This window comes from Oncorhynchus gorbuscha, linkage group LG19 (genome assembly GCF_021184085.1).
Source record: "Oncorhynchus gorbuscha isolate QuinsamMale2020 ecotype Even-year linkage group LG19, OgorEven_v1.0, whole genome shotgun sequence".
NCBI lineage: Eukaryota > Metazoa > Chordata > Actinopteri > Salmoniformes > Salmonidae > Oncorhynchus > Oncorhynchus gorbuscha.
Window position 1 is genome coordinate 57,650,826 of NC_060191.1, and position 27,906 is coordinate 57,678,731.

The following is a 27,906-nucleotide window of genomic DNA, read 5'->3' on the forward strand; positions in this document are numbered from 1 at the left end:
GTCTTGGTGGGTCCAAATTTCTTCCATTTAAGAATGATGGAGACCACTGTGTTCTTGGAGACCTTCAATGCTGCAGACCTGGTTTCAGTCTCATAGCAAAAGGTGTGAATACTCATGTAAATAAAATATTTGTTTTTAATAAATTAACAAACATTTCTAAAAAACTTTTTTTGTTTTGTCATAATGGGGTATTGTGTGTAGATTGATCAGGAAAATGTTTCATTTATCAATTTTAGAATAAGGCTGTAATGTAATAAAAAGTGGAACAAGTCTAGGGTTCTGAATAATTTCCGAATGTACTGTGTACTTTTTCAAAAAACTTCTACACTAAAAATTAAAAAGAAGTAAAGGCTTTGATTTCTGGTCTGGAAAGGAGTCTTTAGAAAACATCTATAAGAAAAAGTCTTAAATTATGTACCAGAATACATTAAAAACACAACGTTGAAGTAAAGACCCCTGCCAACTAATATCAACACATACAGTGCCTTGCAAAAGTATTCAGCCCCCTTGAACTTTGCGACCTTTTGCCACATTTCAGGCTTCAAACATAAAGATATAAAACTGTATTTTTTTGTGAAGAATCAACAACAAGTGGGACACAATCATGAAGTGGAACAACATTTATTGGATATTTCAAACTTTTTTAACAAATCAAAAACTGAAAAATTGGGCGTGCAAAATTATTCAGCCCCTTTACTTTCAGTGCAGCAAACTTTCTCCAGAAGTTCAGTGAGGATCTCTGAATGATCCAATGTTGACCTCAATGACTAATGATGATAAATACAATCCACCTGTGTGTAATCAAGTCTCCGTATAAATGCACCTGCACTGTGATAGTCTCAGAGGTCCGTTAAAAGCGCAGAGAGCATCATGAAGAACAAGGAACACACCAGGCAGGTCCGAGATACTGTTGTGAAGAAGTTTAAAGCCGGATTTGGATACAAAAAGATTTCCCAAGCTTTAAACATCCCAAGGAGCACTGTGCAAGCAATACTATTGAAATGGAAGTAGTATCAGACAACTGCAAATCTACCAAGACCTAGCCGTCCCTCTAAACTTTCAGCTCATACAAGGAGAAGACTGATCAGAGATGCAGCCAAGAGGCCCATGATCACTCTGGATGAACTGCAGAGATCTACAGCTGAGGTGGGAGACTCTGTCCATAGGACAACAATCAGTCGTATATTGCACAAATCTGGCCTTTATGGAAGAGTGGCAAGAAGAAAGCCATTTCTTAAAGATATCCATAAAACGTGTCGTTTAAAGTTTGCCACAAGCCACCTGGGAGACACACCAAACATGTGGAAGAAGGTGCTCTGGTCAGATAAAACCAAAATTGAACTTTTTGGCAACAATGCAAAATGTTATGTTTGGCGTAAAAGCAACACAGCTCATCACTCTGAACACACCATCCCCACTGTCAAACATGGTGGTGGCAGCATCATGGTTTGGGCCTGCTTTTCTTCAGCAGGGACAGGGAAGATGGTTAAAATTGATGGGAAGATGGATGGAGCCAAATACAGGACTATTCTGGAAGAAAACCTGATGGAGTCTGCAAAAGACCTGAGACTGGGACGGAGATTTGTCTTCCAACAAGACAATGATCCAAAACATAAAGCAAAATCTACAATGGAATGGTTAAAAAATAAACATATCCAGGTGTTAGAATGGCCAAGTCAAAGTCCAGACCTGAATCCAATCGAGAATCTGTGGAAAGAACTGAAAACTGCTGTTCACAAATGCTCTCCATCCAACCTCACTGAGCTCGAGCTGTTTTGCAAGGAGGAATGGGAAAAAATTCCAGTCTCTCGATGTGCAAAACTGAGAGACATACCCCAAGCGACTTACAGCTGTAATCGCAGCAAAAGTTGGCGCTACAAAGTATTAACTTAAGGGGGCTGAATAATTTTGCACGTCCAATTTTTCAGTTTTTGATTTGTTAAAAAAGTTTGAAATATCCAATAAATGTCGTTCCACTTCATGATTGTGTCCCACTTGTTGTTGATTCTTCACAAAAAAATACAGTTTTATATCTTTATGTTTGAAGCCTGAAATGTGGCAAAAGGTCGCAAAGTTCAAGGGGGCCGAATACTTTCGCAAGGCACTGTATTTCCTTTTGGAGAAATGTTTACCTTCTGTAAGTTCAAGAAATATTGCCCTGTAATTCTGTTAACAAAAACCAACGTCTTTAAGATAAGTTAGAACCTTATCTCCCTCATGAGGAAGGAGGATAATAAAAGTTCACAGAAGTAACAAGTAAAGGTAGACCTGTCAATTAGTGTTTTTACTGATATCAATTTAGTTTGTGAATTATTAAGTGATTAAAACTAGAAATTCCCTTACCAAATCGCTAACAGAATTTTCCCAAAATTGGTAATGGAATTTCTGCAATTTAATTGGCTACAATGGGATATCATAGTAGTTACATACTACAAAAAAAAATGGTTGGCATGCATTTTAAGTGAAAAATTTGAGCATTTGCACAATTGCATTTCCGTGGAATTGCCTGGTAGGCAAGTGTGTGTGTGTGTGTGTGAAAAGTGTGACCAGGGCCCAGTGGCAGCCATGGGAAATCACTTTCATGCTCCAACTCTGAGACCAGGAGAGCGAGACAGACTCTATGGGTGCATCTCAACAGTCTTAAGTAGGCTGCTCATCCTATTGATTACACATCTGCTCAGGTTAAGGAAAGGAGAGGAGGACAATATTGAAATGCACCCCATCCTGGGCCTCGGAGGATATTGGCAGTGACCGTCTGAGCAGTGAGCTGGGGCCCAATGTTTATGGACATCCTCTCTATACAGGCCAGGAGATAACCTAACTCTGCAAGGCCTTCATGTTGATTTGTGGAGCAATAAACTCTACATAACACTGCAGTGGGCTTCTTTGAACTTAATTTCATCTGGCCTGTAAAACACCCTCCCACAGTACCTCGCTCAGGGCATACAGCCAGTTTACACATACTACACTACAGTCTCTCTCTATGGACCTTCACAGCATCAACCTTGAGTCAATGAACTGAGTCCAACTGAGTCCAACTCTCGCAAGTGTGTGGGACTATTAGGTGTGAATATGTATGCGCCAGAAACAAGCAACTGAGGAGTGGCGAGAAAGAAAGAAGGGGGAACTTTCACATCTAGGACCTGGGAAATCTCTTCATCCCTTCTCACTACTGACATTATTTGCCTAATTAATTGGAATCCAAATTAATTGGAAAGTGTTTGACTTTGACCTACATCATCCATCAACTCTTTTGGCCAAAAGATGTCGATGAGAGATGTCAGTGATAATGCCAGTTAAACAGAGAGAATTTAAGTGGGTTTATACCCATAGTTGTTTCGGCCATGTTAACCTCTGTGCAGCATGTGTGCTCTGGTCTTGTCTGTTGAGGTCACATTCGACCATACAGAGTTGACTTCCTGCTTTGCGCTGCTGAAAGGACGAGTCACCGTCCCCCCAGCAGCTTGGAAACACTTGGTAAGGACATCACTGGCCAGCAAGGAAACAGGATGTCAGACAATATGATAAAGTGCTTTATGATAGAACAAACTCTCATGCCTTCACATCATCATGCCAACAACATAGCTCTTCCTTATGACTACTAACCGCTAGGATATAATCAGGGATGAAAAGAGGCTCAATCCTCCCACTGATAATATTATATGTTCTGCAGCTGATCCATCTCTGGGCTATAAAAATACATGTAGAAAAACTGTTTCTGTCAGCATTACGGGGACCAAAAACTTGTAAACACTTCCCTATCGAAAAACCATATCATAGCTTCCTTCTTTCGGGCTCAACGTCCCTATTTTTGTACCAGCAGCCCAAGATTATGCAAACCTGCATATTTTTTTGGTAGAAAGTTAATTATGTATATAAAGGCCTGAAGCGTGTGCATCTCAGCACAGAACCCAGGCCCAGCCATGGACTCCTCTCTCCCTCACACACAGACCTCTTCACATCAACGAGACCATATTCATCTGCACCTAAGAACCTTATATATTTAGCATGGGATCCATTGCTCTTTGTCCTCCTGGGTCTGTATGTGTGGCTGTGGTTGTCTCCCAACACACAGTGAACAAAAGGAAGCAGCAGCACTGCCCTGGTCAAGAGAGCTGGGCTTACCTTCAATCTATCATATTCACTGTGCTAGAGCAGGTAAGAAGAAAAAAGACATGACCCTACGATAGAGTACCAGGAAGTCACCATCTGATGGATTACACTCATCTAAAGTAACTATGTGGAGTAACAGACTGAAGGACATAATGCAGCCAGTCATGCACTTTGATGCTGAAGCCCTTTTAGCTGGCCTACATTAACACAGTCAAGCATGATTTAATCTGCTTTCAATACGTAGGAACACGATGACAACAGAAAAACAAACTCAGTTTAAAAAGAAACGTCCGCTCACTGTCAACTGCATTTATTTTCAGCAAACTTAATATTTGTATGAACATAAGATTCAACAACTGAGACAAACTGAACAAGTTCCACGGACATGTGACTAACAGAAATGGAACAAGGACTCCTCATGGACTACACCAGATTTGCCCGTTCTTGCAGTTCTTCCAGCAAGGCACCTGCAAGTTCCTGGACATTACTGGGGGGGAATGTCCCTAGCCCTCACCCTCCGATCCAACAGGTCCCAGACGTGCTCAATGGGATTGAGATCCGGGCTCTTCACTGGCCATGACAGAACACTGACATTCATGTCTTACAGGAAATCACGCACAGAACGAGCAGTATGGCTGGTGGCATTGTCATGCTGGAGGGGCATGTCAGGGTGAGCCTGCAGGAAGGGTACCACATGAGGGAGGAGGATGTCTTCCCTGTAACACACAGCGTTGAGTTTGCCTGCAATGACAACAAGCTCAGTCCGATGATACTGTGACACACCGCCCCAGACCATGACGGACTCTCCACCTCCAAATAAATCCCGCTCCAGAGTACAGGTCTCTGTGTAACACTCATTCCTTCGACGCTAAACGTGAATCCGACAATCACCCCTGGGGAAACAAAACCGCGACTCGTCAGTGAAGCACACTTTTTGCCAGTCCTGTCTGGTCCAGCGACGGTGGGTTTGTGCCCATATGCAACATTGTTACAGGTGATGTCTGGTGAGGACCTGCCTTACAACAGGCCTACAAACAATCAGTCCAGCCTCTCTCAGTCTATTGCGGACAGTCTGAGCACTGATGGAGGGATTGTGCGTTCCTGGTGTAACTCGGGCAGTTGTTGTTGCCATCCTGTACCTGTCCTGCAGGTGTGATGTTCGGATGTACCGATCCTGTGCAGGTGTTGTTACATGTGGTCTGCCACTGTGAGGATGATCAGCTGTCCGTCCTGTCTCCGCCTACCGTCTGTAAACTGTTACTGTCTTAGCGACCGTTCCACAGGTGCATGTTAATTCATGTTCATTAATGTTCAGGTTGCAAAATTGAGGTTGCAAGATCGAATCCCCGAGCTGACAAGGTACAAGGCAGTTAACCCACTGTTCCTAGGCAGTCATTGAAAATAAGAATTTGTTCTTAATTGACTTGCCTAGCTAAATAAAGGTGAAATAAATCAAACAAAAATGGTTTATGGTTCTTTGAACAAGCATGGGAAACCTTGTTTAAACCCTTTACAATGAAGATCTGTGAAGTTTTGATTTCTACTAATTATCTTTGAAAGACAGGGTCCTGAAAAAGGGACGTTTCTTCATTTGCTGAGATTGAGTTTACATTAAAAAATGACAAAATGCATCCACTCTCTAAGTAGCCCATCTATGTAGTGGAGAACTGATCTCATTCCAAGGGTTACAGTGTTTTCAGATGGTAGGCTCCATCTCCCAACACAATTACGAGTCCCAGGCTCGTCTGTCCCCATGACAACCAGGCCCCAGCATTCCATCTGGGGCCATCATACTGTAGGTGGGACATTCTAATCTCCTGTGTTGACCACTGCTGCTAGACTATTTGGGGTCAGAGAGCTCCACTTATACTGCTTCTCCAATTTACGCGTGAAAATCTAATTTCAGCTATGATAAATACACACTCTATAAATGGCACAAGTGGCAGTTGAACAAGAATGAAATTAGATTATTTTTGGATTAGGCCTCATAGTAAATCTCTGATCATCTCTGTAGACAAACTGTACTGTAGTCCCTTACTAAATCCCCCACAGAAATGGTAAAACTGTCCGTGTCAATACTCTGTAGGCCTACAGCTTCACAGACGTGAGTGAAAGGCCGAGTCTTGGCTTTCACTCACGTGAAAGTCTTGGCTAAGCTAAACTTGGCTAAGCTAACAATAGTCTCTTCTAGAGGTTGAACGTTTAATCGGAATGGCCGATTAATTAGGGTCGATTTCAAGTTTTCATAACAATCGGAAAGCGTTATTTTTGTACACCGATTTGGCAGAATTTTTTACACCTTTATTTAATCTTTAACGAGGCAAGTCAGTTAAGAACACATTCTTATTTTCAATGACGGCCTGGGAACGGTGGGTTAACTGCCTCGTTCAGGGGCAGAACGACAGATTTTTACCTTGTCAGCTCGGGGGATTCAATCTTGCAACCTTACAGTTAACTAGTCCAACGCTCTAACCACCTGATTACATTGCACTCCACGAGGAGAGGAGCCTGTTATGCGAATGCAATAAGCCAAGGTAAGTTGCTAGCTAGCATTAAACTTATCTTATATAAAATAAATCATAATCACTAGTTAAACTAGTAATATCATCAACCATGTGTAGTTATCTAGCGTGTCCTGTGTTGCATATAAATCGACGTGGTGCGTATCGTTGCTCCAATGTGTACCTAACCATAAACATCAATGCCTTTCTTAAAATCAATACACAGAAGTATATATTTTTAAACCTGCATATTTAGCTAAAAGAAATCCAGGTTAGCAGGCAATATTAACCAGGTGAAATTGTGTCACTTTGTTTTTGCAAAATTTAAACCAAATTGAACATGTTTCATTATTTATTTGAGGCTAAATTGATTTTATTGATGTATTATATTAAGATAAAATAAATGTTCATTCAATATTGTTGTAATTGTCATTATTGCAAATAAATAAATAAATAAACAAATAAATAAATACAAATGTTTATTTTCTATTTAAAAAAAAAAAAAAAAAAAAAAAAAAAAAAAAAAAAATCGGCAGATTAATCGGTATCAGCCTTTTTTTGGTCCTCCAATAATCGGTATCGGTGTTGAAAAATCTTAAAATCGGCAGACCTCTAGTCTCTTCCCTCCATCTGTGCTCTGCCATTCATTCCCCCAACAAGACGAGCTAGTTCACATTCCTGCCCTGTGTCGTTCACATGTTTTCAACAGCCATTTGGAAAGAGCGACGCCCACTTTTCTTCAGAGGGGCAGGCAGACCTAGGCAGAGATTGTAGTCCCCCTCCACCACTCTCAAGGCCAACAATAACAACAAACTCACTCTAATGACCTCTCAGGATGCAGCAGCTGTTATAACAGCCATCTGCATGAAAGAGCCAGAGATCCAGGATATCTCATCTACATCTAGAGGAGTGGGGGTAGATTTGAACAATCATAGACCCAAAGTACAAAATATACCTCCAATGTAGCTGTACACATCAACAAACACTGCTTTATAAAACAAGAAAGACATGCATACCACTACTACATGTACAAAATGCAGCCATAGCTGCAGTAGGCCTACACATAATTTACACCTACCAACACGCACAGGTCAGCACGACAAGATGAGCACCATTAGCTTATCAAAGATTCGTACAGGCTTCATAGCTTAAACTTCAATAATTACAACTACAGGCTACATTTCTGTCGAATTTCTAAAAATTGTGACACTACGCAATGAGTGTAATCAAGCTGCCACGTCTCAATGTGTGCAATATTTTCAGAAAAGCAAATTAAATCAAACTAAATGCATATTCTATAGTCGTAGCTGATGTGAAATGTCCTACATGGCAGTAGCTCATTTGAATCTGCTGCAAAGAGTAAATGCCCATTCCGAGAGCAACACACACACAAAATAGCAAGAGAGCAACACACACACACACACAAAATAGCAAGAGAGCAACACACACAAAATAGCAAGAGAGCAACACACACAAAATAGCAAGAGAGCAACACACACAAAATAGCAAGAGAGCAACACACACAAAATAGCAAGAGAGCAACACACACACAAAATAGCAAGAGAGCAACACACACAAAATAGCAAGAGAGCAACACACACAAAATAGCAAGAGAGCAACACACACAAAATAGCAAGAGAGCAACACACACAAAATAGCAAGAGAGCAACACACACAAAATAGCAAGAGAGCAACACACACAAAATAGCAAGAGAGCAACACACACAAAATAGCAACACACAAAATAGCAAGAGAGCCACACACACAAAATAGCAAGAGAGCAACACACACAAAATAGCAAGAGAGCAACACACACACACACACACAAAATATCAAGAGAGCAACACACACACACACACAAAATAGCAAGAGAGTAACACACACACACACACAAAATAGCAAGAGAGCAACACACACACACACACAAACTAGCAAGAGAGCAACACACACACACACAAAATAGCAAGAGAGCAACACACACACACACAAACTAGCAAGAGAGCAACACACACACACACAAACTAGCAAGAGAGCAACACACACACACACAAACTAGCAAGAGAGCAACACACACACACACAAACTAGCAAGAGAGCAACACACACACACACAAACTAGCAAGAGAGCAACACACACACACAAACTAGCAAGAGAGCAACACACATACACAAACTAGCAAGAGAGCAACACACACACACAAACTAGCAAGAGAGCAACACACACACACAAACTAGCAAGAGAGCAACACACACACACAAACTAGCAAGAGAGCAACACACACACACAAACTAGCAAGAGAGCAACACACACACACAAACTAGCAAGAGAGCAACACACACACACAAACTAGCAAGAGAGCAACACACACACACAAACTAGCAAGAGAGCAACACACACACACAAAATAGCAAGAGAGCAACACACACACACAAAATAGCAAGAGAGCAACACACACACACAAAATAGCAAGAGAGCAACACACACACACAAAATAGCAAGAGAGCAACACACACACACAAAATAGCAAGAGAGCAGGGAGGGGCGCGAAAATGTAGGCAGTTTCGTTTTCATAGTATTGACATAAGCTACTGTAAAAGTTATCACATAATGAATGTGTAATACACATTAATGATAGAGTGAAAGTTTGCTACTCACGGTATTGGTCCTACGTACAAAAATGGAGGCCTATCTGAAACACAGCCATGTACACAACAACTGTCATTTTGCCATAAGAAAGCACTCAATGTTGAAGAGAAGTCCCACGAAGACTCGTAGCCCAAGATGTGCTCATTAAAACCGCATACACCTTAACCATAGATTCAGGAACATGGACAGAAGGCTACCGCGTCACCTCAGAGCACAACTAATAGGCTACATTGGTCATTGTCCCTATACCCATCAAATAAAGCAAAACTAATATATCTCAACAGAAATCAGACCCACAAAAGCAAGCAATGACATATCAATGCATCTTTTAGATGGAAGTAAACATCAAAAAGGCCTAAACTATAAATTACATAAAAATACATCTGCCAAACAACCAGTAGACTTACATGAGGGAAAACCAATTAATTCATTATTAATAATTCTGCCATGGCGACCGGGGCCATAAAGGTTGTAGCTTACCATTTAGATAAGTTGCAGCCTCCTCCATGCGGTGTTGAATCTCGTGTGAAGTTTGATTCCATTCTCCTTCCTGGAGAAATGTACTTGTCAGGTCTCTTTCAAATGCCAGCTGGACAAGCTTGGCTTTTCGTTGATGTAACATGCTGAGTCTGTGTTCACTGCTATACGTTCTTCAGAGTGGAGAAGGAATTTTCGCACATTGCTGTAGATGTCCCAAATGTATATATGAATCAGTTTCAGTGCAAACAGCACAGACGGCAATGCTGACAAAGGCCCGACGTATCTTTAAAGAACACTGAGTGAGGTCCATATGTTGTTGCTAGCTGTGGTTGCGATTTCACTTTGTTTCTTGCAAAGCTCTGGCTAGGGCTGTGAGCGGTCAAGGTCAAAAACACATTTTCTCCTCTCCTTCTCTCCTGACTGCATGTGCTGCAGAGAAGGGGGTGTTGCCTAAGCAACCAAAGATTTGTTTGCTACAACACCTTGCTTGTTTCAGCAAGGCGCGACAAAGTTCAATCACTTTGTAGAGGCCATGTAACAGCAGAAAAACACATCCTCACGAATGCCCGGAGGTTCCGTCTTCAGTCACCTGTTCGTTCCACCCCCAAAATGATTATAATAATACGTTACGAAGGTTGTTTGATTTTCATGACGGTCTTCATCCATAACCGTCGGTTAGGCTACGCGGTTATATGGTAATTACACTAGCCCAAGCTACAGCCATGTCACAGGGCAAAAGCTGCACACGGCACGCACACATTCGTTTTATCTTTACTGTGTCTAATGAAGAGCAAGCGTTCTCAGATTGTGCACATGATGTGAATTAAAAAAGGGATCATATCCTGCCTGCATGTTGGCTGCAGGCCAAGCAGGACAGCCAGATGTTGCAGCTCTTAAAAACACAATTTTGAAAAGCAGGCTTTGAATCCAGTGCTTGGGCCAGTAGCGTCACCACCGACTCACTCACTACAGCTGCTTATAAAAGAAGCAGAAAATCAATAGTGTACAATGTCTACTAATATGAGAAGTCTGATTCAAATAGTTAGTTGAACATCTGTAGATATTCAAGAAGCATGAGAACCACAGGGAATACATCCAGGTGGCCCTCATTATCAAATCTGTCCAAGTCTACGTTTAGTTTCTGTTACCCCCACACAATGAATTCTTACACTGCTACCAGGTTCACATTGGCACCAGGGGCCCGCAGACTTCCAATAGGGGTGATTCCATGGGACAGGGGGTGGACTCTGTGCCCCTCTGCAAACAAGACCTCTTCCCATCTCATCTTGTTTTCACAGATGACAAAAAGGAGCCCAAAAGCAAGCAGAAAGAGTCCATTTCAACAGAGCCTGGTCCAGCCATGATCCCTATCCCCATTAGCACAACAGAGCATCGTGTAGCATTACAATGGGAGCATCCGGCCATGCCCCGACTGTACTGAAGACTAATCCATAAACATAACATTTATTCAGTCATGTGGCTTTGATGTACAAGTTACAGGCCTTTCAGGGTAATTATATTCTCACTGTGATCTTTTATGCACACCTGCCCTGCATTCATCTATTTATCTGGCTATTATGTTTGTAGCATTATCGTTGTTCAATAATTATTTTATATGGCATAGTAGTCCAAATCAAATCTCATCCATCGCTTAGAAATGTTAAAAGCTACATTGCATGTGATGTGTCCAATAAAAAGCACATTATAAGGCCTAACTGTCTGTCATTTTTAGCTATTGTGAAACCTAATAACATATATTTTGGAAACAATTGGCCTCTACTGATTTGGTAAGACTTTGGTGCCACAGAGAGAGAGGGCCTCATTCACTGTGAGGAAATGGGAAATAGCACAAATAACAGGAAGTTGTCAGATGAGATAACCCTTCCACAACAGAAGCAGAAGAGAGAGAGACGCCTTTAGCGGGGTGGGGGCGAGATGCTGTGAGTCAAGAGAAAGGTCATTTCTTAACACTGGGACAATCATCAGATGTCTTGATATGGAATGAAATCAAGTTGTATTGGTCGCATACGCATATTTTGCAGATGTTAACGCAGGTGCAGCTACAACAGTGCAGTAATACCTCACAATACACACAAATCAAAAACATTTAAATAAAGAAATATCAGAACAAGCCATGTCTGAGTGCGGAATATAAATATATGCGTACAGTGGCTTGAAAAGGTGTTCACCCCCTTGACATTTTTCCTATTTTGTTGCCTTAGAACCTGGAATTAAAATACATTTTGGGGCGTTTATATCATTTGAGTTACACAACATGCCTACCACTTTGAAGATGCAAAATATTTTCTATTGCGAAACAAACAAGAAAGACAAAAAATAAATAATAGAAAACTTGAGCGTGCATAATTATTCACCCGCCCAAAGTCAATACTTTGTAGAGCCACCTTTTGCAGCAATTACAGCTGCAAGTCTCTTGGGATGTCTCTATAAGCTTGGCACATCTAACCACTGGGTTTTTTGCCCATTCTTCAAGGCAAAACTTCTCCAGCTCCTTCAAGTTGGAAGGGTTCCACTGGTGTTCCACTGGTTCCACTGGTGCACAGCAACCACAGATTCTCATACCACAGATTCTTAATTGGATTGAGGTCAGGGCTTTGACTGAGCCATTCCAAGACACTTAAATGTTTCCCCTTAAAGCACTCGAGTCTTGCTTTAGCAGTATGTTAGGGTCATTGTCCTGCTGGAAGGTGAACCTCCGTCCCAGTCTCAAATCTCTGGAAAACTGAAACAGGTTTCCCTCAAGAATTTCCCTGTATTTTGCATCATCCGTCATTCTTTGAATTCTGACCAGTTTCCCAGTCCCTGATGATGAAAAACAACCCGACAGCATGATGGGATGGTGTTCTCGGGGTGATGAGAGGTGTTGGGTTTACGCCAGACATAGCTTTTTCCTTGATGGTCAAAAAGCTAAATATTAGTCGCATCTGACCAGAGTACCTTCGTCCATATGTTTGGAGAGTCTCCCACATGCCTTTTGGCTTATTTTCTTTCATTAAACAATGTATTTTTTCCTGACCACTCTTCTGTAAAGCGTGTACAGCTTAAAGTGGTCCTATGGACAGATACTCCAATCTCCTCTGTGGAGCTTTGCAGCTCCTTCAGGGTTATCTTTGGTCTCTTTGTTGCCTCTCTGATTAGTACAATATAACTAATTATGTGACTTTTGAAGGTAATTGGTTCGCCATATCTTATTTAGGGGTTTCATAGCAAAGGGGTGAATACATATGCACGCACCACTTTTCAGTTTTTTATTTTGTATAATCTTTTGAAACAAGTACATTTATTTTTCTCTTCACCAATTTGGATGATTTTGTGTATGTCCATTACAAGAAATCCAAATAAAAATACATTTAAAGTACAGGTAGTAATGCAACAAAATAGGAAAAACACCAAGCGGGATGAATACTTTTTTTTGCAAGGCACTGTACGTAATGGTGTGTATAGACCGTATGACAAACTGCCAGTCAATACATTATTGAACGAAACATTCACTAGAGACTTCTAGACATTGTCTATTGGCCTAAATCTCACGCATGCAGGCTGAAACCCATAACTCTAAATTCTGTAGAAGTATCAGACAGAAAGGCTCATGATATAGCTCATTTAACAGGATTCTAAAGATGGTAGTTTTGTCATTATTCAGAGGACCTAAAAAAAGAGGTTTCCGGAATTAAAAAAGGAAATGTTGCATTCAACAACACTGCATAATTTGCACATTGCTCATGCAGCCCCAGCCAACTACAACATATTGGCGAAGGGATGACAGAAGTGATAGGGAAGAGGAGCAAAGACCAAGTGATAGCGAGGTGTGGTGTAATAAATCACACAGTCGGTCATGTCTGGCTCCAACTGCCTCCTCCAACCCCAGAAGCACAGAGGCTTTTAGCAGCCAGTCAGCAGTGGGACTTGAGAAATATGGAGTTTTAATAGACAAGGAGAAACCAGAACGGCAAATGCCTTTGGTCACACATTCATTTTGAATGAAGTGCAGTTCCTGTGGAGTTTAACCCCCCTATCAGGCCCCAGCTCTTTTTCCCTACTCGTCTGTGGAATACACTGCTTCTCCATAACTTACCACATACACACATACCACATACACACGTTCCAATAACATTTATTGTGATTGGCCAGTTTGTAGACCTAGTCCACTTATCAAGGGTACAATAATAACGTTGTAATATTTCTTAATTTTGATGTGCATTGTCAGGTACACCGAATGGGCTCTTTCCATGACAGACGGACCGGGTGAATTCAGGGGAAAGCTATGATCCCTCATTGATGTCACTTCAATCAGTGTAGATGAAGGGGAGGAGACAGGTTAAAGAAGGATTTTTAAGCCTTGAGACAATTGACACATGGATTGTGTATGTGTGGCATTTAGAGGGTGACCGGGTAAGACAAAGGATGTAAGTGCCATTGAAAAAGGTATGAGGTGACAGGCATACTGATTTCAGTGTGTCAAGAACTGCAACGCTGCTGGGTTTTTTCATGCTCAACAGTTTCCTGTGTATCAAGAATGGTCCACCATCCAAAGGATATCCAACCAACTTGACACAACTGTGGGAAGCAATGGAGTCAACATGGGCCAGCATCCCTGTGGAACACTTGACACCTTGTAGAGTCCATGCCCTGTCTAATTGAAGCTGTTCTGGGGGCAAAAGTGGGTGCAACTAAATATTAGGGAGGTGTACCTAAGGTTTTGTACACTCGGTGTACTGCACTGTTGGAGCTAGAAACATGAAGCATTTTGCTACACCTGCGATAACATCTGCAAAATGTGTACGCGACCAAAAAAATGTATTTGAACAGCAGCTTTGGATTGGTGAATTGTTCCAACTTCCAGGTCATTGAGGTGAAAATCTAAGCTTAAGAAAATAAGGAAAAAGCGCTGCCTGCCTCCCTGAACCAGCTACAGTAATCACATGTGACCCATAAGCATGGTGGGAGTGGGACAGAAAGTAGAGACAACAGAGCACTGAACCAAAGCCTAGTGACTACTGTGACAGTGGCAACCCATAATCCTTCCTGTTCAATGACCTGGTTCTGGGGAAGGAGGAGGTGTGTGAAAGAGGAGAGCGAGCAAGAGGGAGCGATAGAATGTGAGTGTGTGCCTGACTGAGTGAGTGGAGGGGACATCGATGTCAGTGGAAGCGTTACTGGAAATGTCAACCCCCCCTCTCCCATTTGTCCTCCTCCTCTTCCTGTAAGCCTTAAATGTGTGTGCCTGCTGCATTTGTCAGAACACACGTTATAAAACTAATAATGACAACCATGGTTGTAGCAGGCCCTTGGGCCATCTGTCACGCAGAGGAATAGAGAGCTTTTACCTCCTACTACCCCAGGGAGAGAGTTGACCGACTCACTGAGATGATTCATAGATCTAATTTCACACAACCCAGGGAAGAATGCGCTTTAGATGCCCTTCAATGAAATGGCAAATAAATGGCTTGTTTATTTTTTTAGCGGCAAAGCAGAAAGGAGAGTGATAGAACAAAACTTACCAGTCAAAACGTTGGATGTTAATACCATGGTTACAAAGACTAAGTGAAAGATGTCATGATAAAACAGAGAGATTAAACAAATGTAGGACTACAGCAAGTAGTGAAAACAGCCAATAGACAGACCATACTAGTCAGTTGGACCCCGCCCAAATCTTTCATCCTCTCCTCCAGACAGAACTCTGGGATAGAGGAGAATGTTCCCATGTGGCATGACATGGTCACTGATGAGTACCATCGGGTGATAGAAGAGGAGGGGGGACAACATGGGAGGGGGGGGTTATCCAGATGGGCCTCACTCTGGCCCATCTGCCTGCCTTTCCCAGCATCCCCTGGGAGGGCCAAACAGAGGGTCAGGAGCCATATGCAAATCAGGGGACCCCGTGAAGGGGGAAGGGAGTGGCAGCACCTAGCTGGGGCATGCAGCCGTAAAGGAGAAGATGCAGGTCAGGGGACCCCGTGAAGGGGGAAGGGAGTGGCAGCACCTAGCTGGGGCATGCAGCCGTAAAGGAGAAGATGCAGGTCAGGGGACCCCGGGAAGGGAGTGGCAGCACCTAGCTGGGGCATGCAGCCGTAAAGGAGAAGATGCAGGTCAGGTTTTTTTAACATGCCTCCTCCTCCATCAGTCTTTATCTCTGATCTGTGGATGGACAGACCTTGGCCTTGTAGGAAGAAAGAGAAATCCACAAGTTATAGTGGTTTCCTTGCAGATATAAATAAAACCGTAGAGAACTGACACAAATCCACTCAATTTCATCAGTATGCAATGAAAGAGCAATTACTAACGCACTATGTAACAGTGTAATAAACAGTGTTACTACACAGAAGGATTTCCGTTAGTAAAATGTGGCGTCAGACAACATGACCGGGAAGATTGTTTATTTACCATTTGAGAAATCCATCAGACCCATATGCACAGGGGTAGTAATTCATTAGTGCATCTAAGTGTTAAGCAAAAATAGATAAGTTAAAAAAATAAAAATATCACATTTTCATTATGGTAATGCATCTTAACAGAACATGTAACTCATGTAATGAAGCAGCCAATAAAACAGCACTTTCAAACATTTGCCAAAAAAACATTTGAGAACACCATTCTTAACAGTGCACCTGATAGTGGTTCCATATGTGACCGATAAAATCTGTTAGAAAGATGGGGAATCTAAAGACGCAACAACTGCGACGGGTTGCTAATATGACCAGGATTGTACATTTGGCTTCTGGATAACCAAAGAAAGTTGATATGAAATCCAGTAGAACCGGAGATAAATTAAATGGCGGTCCAATAGGGAAGTAAATGGAAATACATTTGATAAATTCATTATAATCACTCCTGTCCATACATAAATATAAATCATTAAAAAAATACTTCAACAGCAAGTATGACTTAGTCACAGAGGACTCGAGGACAGGATCATTAGCTTATTTGAAAAAGCTCATAGGCCTATGCATATTTGGGTAGCCCGCAATTTGGGCAGCGAGCGTGGCAATAGGCCTGCCTAGCTGATTACGGAGTTGCAGCTGTCAGCGAAAAGCATCTAAAATATATATGTGTGACTATAAAGTTTCTTGAGTATAATTAAAACAAGGGGTATGTGGCAAAGACGTAGGTGAGTCTCTCTCCAGAATGGCTCAGCTGTCTCCTGCCAATTTTTGCACATTCATTGTGTGTGTGGTTTGCCCTCTGATACATTTTTTAAAATCAATTCCCCATAACATATGTCATCAGTAGTAAATTTACCGTTACTCATCATTTGGTTACATACATTTCTGTTATTGCATTTATTAAATTAGTTATTTACCGTTTTCATTCTCACAGTTCAAATGTTGTTTGCAGGGTTCAAAACAAGTTTATTTCATAACCATCATTTGCGAGATTTGTCATTTTTTTCATTGTCTTTTGTTTGGAGTGCCCCATATGTCTGGTGTCTCCTGATAATGTTGAGGTAGCAATTTATCAGGTGCTGCAGCACCCTCAGCACCCCTACATGTTGAGGTAGAGATTTATCAGGTGGTGCTGCAGCACCCTCAGCACCCCTACATGTTGAGGTAGAGATTTATCAGGTGGTGCTGCAGCACCCTCAGCACCCCTACATGTTGAGGTAGAGATTTATCAGGTGTTGCTGCAGCACCCTCAGCACCCCTACATGTTGAGGTAGATATTTATCAGGTGTTGCTGCAGCACCCTCAGCACCCCTACATGTTGAGGTAGAGATTTATCACGTGGTGCTGCAGCACCCTCAGCACCCCTACATGTTGAGGTAGAGATTTATCAGGTGGTGCTGCAGCACCCTCAGCACCCCTACATGTTGAGGTAGAGATTTATCAGGTGGTGCTGCAGCACCCTCAGCACCCCTACATGTTGAGGTAGATATTTATCAGGTGTTGCTGCAGCACCCTCAGCACCCCTACATGTTGAGGTAGAGATTTCTCAGGTGTTGCTGCAGCACCCTCAGCACCCCTACATGTTGAGGTAGAGATTTATCAGGTGGTGCTGCAGCACCCTCAGCACCCCTACATGTTGAGGTAGATATTTATCAGGTGTTGCTGCAGCACCCTCAGCACCCCTACATGTTGAGGTAGAGATTTCTCAGGTGTTGCTGCAGCACTCTCAGTACCCCTACTTCCCGCAGCTATAGTAGAAAAGTGTTTTTTTAAACATCCATTGTGAATGATAATATATTAAAACTATGAAGGGAAAAGGAGGATATCTAGTCAGTTGTACAACTGAACGCATTCAACTGAAATGTGTCTTCCACAGTTAACCCAACCGCTCTGAACCAGAGAGGTGCAGAGGGCTAGTTCCTCAGAGTAAGCTATTTGAAAAATATTTCCAACAGTCTCCCCTTCAATAATCACCAATCAATCATCGATGTGAAAGCGCAATGGAAGTTATAGGCCTAAAGCTGAATTAGCCTATATAGGCTGTGTTCCATAGGCTTATTTCTTTAGCCGCCAATAGATCACCGTGTATCAATGTGTCCATATGGCAGAGGCTGTTTATCAAATCCAATTTGATTTGTCACATGCGTCAAATACAACAGGAAAATGCTCACTTACAAGCCCTTAACCAACAATGCAGTTAAGAAAAATAAGTGTTAAGCAAAAATAGATAGGTAAAAAAAATATAAAAAAATAATAATAATTAACGAGCAGCAGTAAAAGTAGCGAGGCTACCGGTACGAAGTCAATGTGCAGGGATACAGGTTAGTCAAGGTAATATGTACATGTAGGTAAAGTTAAAGTGACTATGCATAGATAATCAGAGAGTAGCAGCAGTGTAAAAGAGGGGTGGGATGGGGGAGGACAATGCAAACAGTCTAGGTAGCCATTTGATTAGCTGTTCATTAATCTTATGGCTTGGGGGTAGAAGCTGTTGAGAAGCCTTTTGGGCCTAGACATGGCGCTCTGGTACCGCTTGCCGTGCGGGAGCAGAGAGAACAGTCTATGACAAGGGTGGCTGGAGTCTTAGACAATTTTTAGGCCCTTCCTCTGACAGCACCTGGTATAGAGGTCCTGGGTGGCAGGAAGCTTGGATGTACTGGGCCGTACGTACTACCCTCTGTAGTGCCTTGTGGTCGGAGGCAGAGCAGTTGCCATACCAGGCAGTGATGCAGCCAGACAGGATGCTCTCGATGGTGCAGCTGTAGAACCTTTTGAGGAACTGAGGACCCATGCCAAATCTTTTTAGTTTCCTGAGGGGGAATAGGCTTTGTCGTGCCCTCTTCACGACTGTCTTGGTGTGTTTGGACCATGTTAGTTTGTTGGTGATGTGGACACCAAGGAACTCGAAGCTCTCAACCTGCTCCACTGCCCTGTCGGTGAGAATGGGGGTGTGCTCGGTCCACCTATTCCTGTAGTCCACAATCACCTATATTGTCTGGATCACGTTGAGAGAGATGTTATCTTGGCACCATGCGGCCAGGTCTCTGACCTCCCTCAGGTCTACCACTGTCATCGGCAAAACTAATGGTGCCAAAACTAATGGTGTTGGGAGTCATGCCTGGCCATGCAGTCATTTGTGAATAGGGAGTATAGGAGGGGACTGAGCACGTACCCCCGAGGGCCCCCCGTGTTGAGGATCAGAGTGGCAGATGTGTTGTTACCTACCCTTACTACCTGTGGGCAGCCCGTCAGGAAGTCCAGGATCCAGTTGCAGAGAGAGGTGCTTAGTCCCAGGGTCCTTAGCTTACTGATGAGCTATGAGGCCATACGGTGTTGAACGCTGATCTGTAGACAAAGAATAGGATTCTCATATACACTACCATTCAAAAGTTTGGGGTCACTTAGAAATGCCCATTTTTGTCCATTAAAATAACATCAAATTGATCAGAAATACAGTGTAGACATTGTTAATGTTGTAAATGACTATTGTAGCTGGAAACGGCTAATTTTTAATAGAATATCTACATAGGCCGATTATCAGCAACCATCACTCCTGCGTTCCAACGGCACATTGTGCTAGCTAATCCAAGTTAACCATTTTAAAAGACTAATTGATCATTAGAAAACCCTTTTGCAATTATGTTAGCACAGCTGAAAACTATTGTTCTGATTAAAGAAGCAATACAACTGGCCATCTTTAGAAGAGTTGAGTATCTGGAGCGTCAGCATTTGTGAGTTTGATTATGTGCTCAAAATGGCCAGAAACAAATAACTTTCTTCTGAAACTCGCCAGTCTATTCTTGTTCTGAGAAATGAAGGCTATTCCATGCGAGAAATTGACAATAAACTGAAGATCTCGTATAACGCTGTGTACGACTCCAGCGCAAACTGGCTCTAACCAAAATAGAAAGAGTGGGAGGCCCCGGTGCACAACTGAGCAAGAGGACAAGTACATGAGAATGTCTAGTTTGAGAAACCGACGCCTCACAAGTCCTCAACTGGCAGCTTCATTAAATAGTACCCGATTATCTAACACAACGTGCAATTGGACCACAGGAGTGATGGTTGCTGAGAATGGGCCTCTGTACGCCTATGTAGATATTTCATTAAAAATCTGCCATGTCCAGCTACAAGTCATTTACAACATTAACAACGTCTACACTGTATTGCTGATCAATTTATGATCAATTTGATGTTATTTAAAAATGGACAACATTTTTTTGCTTTTCATTCATAAACAAGGACATTTCTAAATGACCCCAAACTTTTGAGTGGTAGTGTAAGTGTTCCTTTTGTCCAGGTGGGAGAGGGCAGTGTGGAGTGCAATAAAGATTGCATCATCTGTGGATCGGTTGGTGCGGTATGCAAATTGAAGTGGGTCTAGGGTTTCTGGTTACAGACCTCATGGTTACAGACCTGATTGCTGCGGGTCGGTAGTAATTTAGGCAGGTTACCTTAGTGTTCTTGGGCACAGGGACTATGGTGGTCTGCTTGAAACATGTTGGTATTACAGACTCAGACAGAGACAGGTTGAAAATGTCAGAAGACACTTGCCAGTTGGTCAGCGCATGCTCGGAGTACACGTCTTGGTAATCCGTCTGGCCCTGCGGCCTTGTGAATGTTGACCTGTTTAAAGATCTTACTCACATCGGCTACGGAGAGCGTGATCACACAGTCGTCCGGAACAGCTGATGCTCTCATGCATACTTCAGTGTTGCTTGCCTCAAAGCAAGCATAGAAGTAATTTAGCTCACCTGGTTGGCTCAAATCACTGGGCAGCTCGCGTCTGTGCTTCCCTTTGTAGTCTGTAATAGTTTGCAAGACCTGCCACATCCGACAAGTGACGGAGCCAGTGTAGTACGATTCAATCGTAGTCCTGTATTGACGCTTTGCCTGTTTGATGCTTTGTCTCAGGCAATAGTGTTTTTTTTTTTAATTAAAAAAATTATAAGTGTCTGGGTTAGAGTCCTGCTCCTTGAAAGCGGCAGATCTACCCTTTAGCTCAATGGGGATGTTGCCTGTAATCCATGGCTTCTGGTTGGGGTATGTATGTATGGTCACTGTGGGGACGATGTCATCGATGCACTTATTAATGAAGCCAGTGACTGATGTGGTGTACTCCTCAATGCCATCGTAAGAATCCCGGAATATATTCCAGTCTGTGCTAGCAAAACAGTCTTGTAGCTTAGCATCTGCGTCATCTGACCACTGTTTTATTGACAGAGTCACTGGTGCTTCCTGCTTTAGTTGTTTGTTTGTTTGTAAGCGGGAATCAGGAGGATAGAATTATGGTCAGATTTGCCAAATGGAGGACGAGGGAGAGTTGTGTATGCTTCTCTATGTGTGGAGTAAAGGTGGTCGAGTTTTTCCCCCCTCTGGTTGCACATTTAACATGCTGGTAGAAATGAGGTAAAACGGATTTAAGTTTCCCTGCATTAAAGTACCCGGCCACTAGGAGCGCCCCCTCTGGATGAGCGTTTTCTTGTTTGCTTATGGCAGTATACAGCTCATTAAGTGTGGTCTTAGTGCCAGCATAGGTTTGTGGTGGTATGTAGACTGGAGGTCGACTGATTATGATTTTTCAATGCTGATATATTGGAGGACCAAAAAAAGCCAATACCGATTCAAAAATCGGTCAATTTATTTATTTATATATATATTATATATATAATTATGACAATTACAACATACTGAATGAACACTTATTTTAACTTAATATAATACATCAATAAAATCAATTTAGCCTCCAATAAATAATGAAACATGTTCAATTTGGTTTAAATAATGCAAAAACAAAGTGTTGGAGAATATGTGCCATGTAGAAAAGCTAACGTTTAAGTTCCTTGCACTGAACATATAAAAGCTGGTGGTTACTTTTAACATTCAATATTCCCAGGTAAGAAGTTTTAGGTTGTTGTTATTATAGGACTATTTCTCTCTGTTCCATTTGTATTTCATATACCTTTGACTATTGGATGTTCTAATAGGTACTTTAGTATTGCCAGCCTAATCTCTGGAGTTGATAGGCTTAAAGTCGTAAACAGGGCAATGCTTGAAGTACAGCGAAGAGCTGCTGGCAAATGCAGGAAAGCTCTGTTTGAATTAATGCTTACGAGCTTGCTGCTGCCCACTACCGATCAGTCAGACTGCTCTATCAAATCATAGACTTAATTATAATAATCACAGAAATACGAGACTTAGGTCATTAATATGGTCAAATCCAGAAACTATCATTTCGAAAACAAAATGTTTATTTTTTCAGTGAAATACGGAACCGTTCCGTATTTTATCTAACGGGTGGCCTCCCTAAGTCTAAATATTGCTGTTTTAAAAAATAAATATTTTTTTTTTATTTCACCTTTATTTAATCAGGTAGGCTAGTTGAGAACAAGTTCTCATTTGCAACTGCGACCTGGCCAAGATAAAGCATAGCAGTGTGAACAGACAACACAGAGTTACACATGGAGTAAACAATTAACAAGTCAATAACACAGTAGAAAAAAAGGGGAGTCTATATACAATGTGTGCAAAAGGCATGAGGAGGTAGGCGAATAATTACAATATTGCAGATTAACACTGGAGTGATAAATGATCAGATAGTCATGTACAGGTAGACATATTGGTGTGCAAAAGAGCAGAAAAGTAAATAAATAAAAACAGTGTGGGGATGAGGTAGGTGAAAATGGGTGGGCTATTTACCAATAGACTATGTACAGCTGCAGCGATCGGTTAGCTGATGTTTGAAGTTGGTGAGGGAGATAAGTCTCCAACTTTCGCAATTTTTGCAATTCGTTCCAGTCACAGGCAGCAGAGTACTGGAACGAAACATTAACATTGAAGGTTGTGTAATGTCATAATTATGTACAATTCTGGCAAATTAAATACGGTCTTTGTTAGGAAGAAATGGTCCTCACACAGTTCGCAACGAGCCAGGCGGCCCAAACTGTTGCATATACCCCGACTCTGCTTGCACAGAATGCAAGAGAAGTGACACAATTTCCCTAGTTAAAATAAATTAATGTTAGCAGGGAATATTAACTAAATATGCAGGTTTAAAAATATATACTTGTGTATTGATTTAAGAAAGGTATTGATGTTTATGGTTAGGTACACATTGTTGCAACGACAGTGCTTTTTTCGCTTTTTGCGCTTGTTAAATCACCCGTTTGGCGAAGTAGGCTGTGATTCAATTATAAATTAACAGGCACTGCATCGATTATATGCAAAGCAGGACAAGCTAGATAAACTAATAATATCATCAACCATGTGTAGTTAACCAGTGATTATGTTAAGATTGATTGTTTTTTATAAGATATGTTTAATGCTAGCTAGCACCTTACCTTGACTCCTTGATGCACTCGCATAACAGGTTGTCAGCCTGCCACGCAGTCTCCTCGTAGAGTGCAATGTAATCGGCCATAATCGGTGTCCAAAAATGCGGATTACCGATTGTTATGAAAACTTGACATCAGCCCTAATTAAATCAGCCATTCCGATTAATCAGTCGACCGCTAATGTAGACAGCTACGAAAAATACAGTTGAAAACTCTTGGTAAATATTATGGTCTACAGCTTATCATGAGATAATCTACCTCAGCTGCATCGGGCCGTGTCGGATGTCTGAAGTAAATCATTTGCGTCCGACTCGTTAAAGGAAAAAATATTGGTCCAGTGCGAGGTGTCCTGATATCCAGAAGCTATTTTTGGTTATAAGAGACAGTGGCAGCAACATTATGTACAAAATAAAAACAAAAGTTACAAATAATGCAAAAAAAACACAATAGCACAATTGTTTAGGAGTCCGTAAACGGCAGCCATCTCCTCCGGCGCCATTCTTTCTATTTTTTGATCTCGCATTAGTTGGACTTATAACTTTTAGATTCTTATCATTTTAATTCCGATTTCTATGATTAACCACATGACAACGATTTTGAGAAAGAAAAATGTTATTGAAATTTTTACTGTTCCATGAAATTGCGCATATGAAAATCCTAACTGGCATGCAGAATGGTAAAAATAGTAATCTTCCAACTCACATGTCTTTCTAAAGTCTTTCTAAAAATAATTGCCTCCACGTTTCCATGGTGAGATTTTGACTAGCTCGCATTGTAAAGTGGTGGGTGACGTGTTGATAGCCTGTTGCCTGCAATAGAATTAATGAGAAAAAAATTTGCGCGCCATTTTTAATTCTGCACCAAAACTGTTAACACGTGATTGCATTTAGAATTGTTGTGCAGTGATTGGGCTTATAAAAGCATGTTTTAGTCCAGCAGCAACCAGCTGAGAAGCTGCAGGAGAAATCCCGCTCAAAATAGGCTCTGTATGCTGTGAGTGTGTAATAGTTGTTGAATAAATAAGATACACGATGAATAACAAAAATAGACAGACCAATTTAATTCCACTAAATTATGCAAATGAACCTATAGACTGATAAGCATGACGGTCAAATGTATATACATAATGAATAAAAAGCATCAATGAATAAAAAGCTTTATTTTGCGCTGGATTTTTTTCTCGCCTGGTCATTCTGCCCGGAAACAGTTTTATTTATGGGGAGGGGGGGGCAAAAGCCTGCAATTGCCAGCTAACAGAAACACTGCTACACTGGTAACACTTTGCGTAAAGTAGGCCTGTTACAGAACATAGTCTAATTTGACATTGTGGATCCATCGACCAACCATGCGATTGGCTTCATTGTATTGCTAACTTGCACTTTTCAAAAGATGTGGGAAAATGATAACCAAAACAAGAAGTTACTTTGGCATGCTCTGAGTCATAATGAGAGAGAGAAAGAGAAAGAGAAAGAAAGAGAGAAAGAGAGAGAGAGAAAGAGAGAGAAAGAGAGAGAGAAAGAGAGAGAGAGAAAGAGAGAGAGAGAAAGAGAGAGAGAGAGAGAGACCAACTGCAGTGCAAACCTTCAGAATACCATCTCTGTGATCTCTCAAACCACGGGCAGCAGTCAAAAACATTTCTAATGAACGATTAGCGCTTCTGAAACTCATCTGGAAACATGGTGGTGAGTTCTGTTCAGCCTCACCGGGCAATTCATGGGCTGTCGTCTGAAGCTGTTCTATGGAGTGGAGTCAACCAAAGACCAGGAGCCCAAGATGAGAACAAACTCTTGACCCGGAATATTTTGAAATCTTGAAATCCTTGGAACTGTAAAGAATTTCTAGAGCAAGAAGATGAATATTTACGGATTCAACATCAGTTCAGACTATAGATAGAGTGGCATCAAAGCAGCCGTGACGCTTTGGACCAGAGGTCAACCGATTAATCGGAATGGCCGATTAATTAGGGCCGATTTCAAGTTTTCGTAATAAATCGGTATTTTTGGACACAGACTTGCCAATATGTTTATTTTTATTTTTTAACACACCTTTATTTAACATGGCAAGTCAGTTAAGAACACATTCTTATTTTCGATGACGGCCTAGGAACTACCTGTTACGAGAGGGCAGCAAGAAGCCAAGATAAGTTGCTAGCTAGCATTAAACTTATCTTATAAAAAAACAATGCATCTTAACATAATCACTAGTTAAACTAGTAATATCATCAACCATGTGTAGTTATCTAGCGTGTCCTGCATCGCATATAATCGATGCGGTTCCTGTTAATTTCTCATTGTATCACAGCCTACTTCGACAAACGGGTGATGATTTAACAAGCGCATTTACGAAAAAAAGCACTGTCGTTGCACCAATGTACCAAACCATAAACATAAATGCCTTTCTTTAAAATCAATACACAAGTATATATTTTAAAACCTGCATATTTTGTTAATATTGCCTGCTAACATAAATTTCTTATAACTAGGCAAATTGTGTCACTTCTCTTGCGTTCCGTGCAAGCAGTCAGGGTATATGCAGCAGTTTGGGCCGCCTGGCTCATTGCGAACTGTGTGAAGCCCATTTATTCCTAACAAAGACCGTAATTAATTTGCCAGAATTGTACATACTTATGATATAACATTGAAGGTTGTAAATGTAACAGCAATATTTAGATTTAGGGATGCCATCCGTTAGATAAAATACGGAACGTTCCATATTTCACTGAAATAATCAATATTTTGTTCTCGAAATGATAGTTTCCGGATTGGACCATTTTAATTACCAAAGGCTCGTATTTCTGTGTGTTATTATGTTATAATTAAGTCTATGATTTGATAGAGCAGTCTGACTGAGTGATGGTAGGCACCAGCAGGCTCATAAGCATTCATTCAAACAGCACTTTCGTGCGTTTGCCAGCAGCTCTTCATTGTGCTGTTTATGACTTCAAGCCTATCAACTCCCGAGATTAGGCTGGTGTAACTGATGTGAAATGACTAGCTAGTTAGCGGGGTACGCGCTAATAGCGTTTCAAACGTCACTCGCTCTGAGACTTAGAGTAGTTGTTCCCCTTGCTCTGCATGGGTAACGCTGCTTCGAGGGTGGCTGATATCGATGTGTTCCTAGTTCGAGCCCAGGTAGGAGCGAGGAGAGGGACAGAAGCTATACTATTACACTGGCAATACTAAAGTGCCTATAAGAACATCCAATAGTCAAAGGTATATGAAATACAAATCGTAGAGAGAGAAATAGTCCTATAATAACTACAACATAAAACTTCTTACCTGGGAATATTGAAGACTCATGTTAAAAGGAACCACCAGCTTTCATATGTTCTCATGTTCTGAGCAGGGAACTTAAACGTTAGCTTTCGTACATGGCTCATATTGCACTTTTACTTTATTCTCCAACACTTTGTTTTTGCATTATTTAAACCAATTTGAAAATGTTTCATTATTTATTTGAGGCTAAATTGATTTTTATTGATGTATTATATTAAGTTAAAATAAGTGTTCATTCAATATTGTTATAATTGTCTTTTTTTATATTTTTAAATTGGACGATTATTTGGTATCGGCTTTTTCTGGTCCTCCAATAATCGGTATCGGTGTTGAAAAATCATAACCGGTCGACCTCTACTTTGGACATAGAGTTTTCTGTTACATGAAAATGTTATCATCCTTGACACAGACATGCTTGAACATCTTATGAACACAATCAATAATGTTGTACTGTTTAGAAGTAACTGCCACAGTTTAGGACACACATGATAAATATCCACTATTCTTTCATAATAATTAGGTATACAGGCCTTAGGTATACTTGCCAACAAAGATTATTGTGAAAGCTTTGTTGGCACATGGGAACTTTAATAATATACTGTGCGAGATAATGTAAGGATCTGCATCTTATTGATCGTGAATAAATATTTACAGTGTGGCTTTATTAACGGTGAACCATCACTCCATTGCTCTGGCAGCTGTCTTTGTTCGTGTCACTGACTAAAAATCAGGCATGTGTTGCTTGATCGCTTTATGAACAAATTCCTGTCAACTACAGGTAACTGTCAAAATAAAATAAACATCAACATAAAGTGTATTGATAGGGCGATGGGCTACCACGAGCCATCAGAACAGCTTCAATGCGCCTTGGCATAGATTCTACAAGTGTCTGGATTCAACGGCATTCTTCCACAAGAAATTCGATAATTTTGTATTTTGTTCATGGTGGTGGAAAACTCTCAGATGCAGCTCCAGAATCTCCAGTAAGTGAGTTAAGATCTGGTGACCGTAAACCACTTATGCTCCTTTGAGACCCCTCTTTCAAAGTTACAGATCTACACCCACAATAAAATTAGCTAAATATGTTTACGTGACCAATGCAATTTGATCTCTGCTTCTATCCATGGTAGACAAACAAAAAATGGCCAACTGG

At 41.3% G+C, this 27,906-nt stretch overlaps 1 protein-coding gene across 5 annotated transcripts in view; it reads right to left on the reverse strand.

The window, feature by feature from the left end:
* Positions 1-27,906, reverse strand: part of LOC124005697 (CUE domain-containing protein 1-like) — a 47,981-nt gene that overhangs the window by 19,129 nt on the left and 946 nt on the right. The window contains exon 2 of one of the 5 annotated variants that reach the window (XM_046315177.1): positions 19,370-19,489. The exons of 2 other annotated variants lie outside the window; for them this stretch is intronic. The gene's annotated coding sequence lies outside the window, so the exon portion shown is untranslated. Of the gene's footprint in view, positions 1-9,269; positions 9,289-9,740; positions 10,319-19,369; positions 19,490-27,906 lie in introns of those variants that run through there. 2 more of the 5 variants (XM_046315179.1, XM_046315178.1) reach the window with 2 other exon arrangements.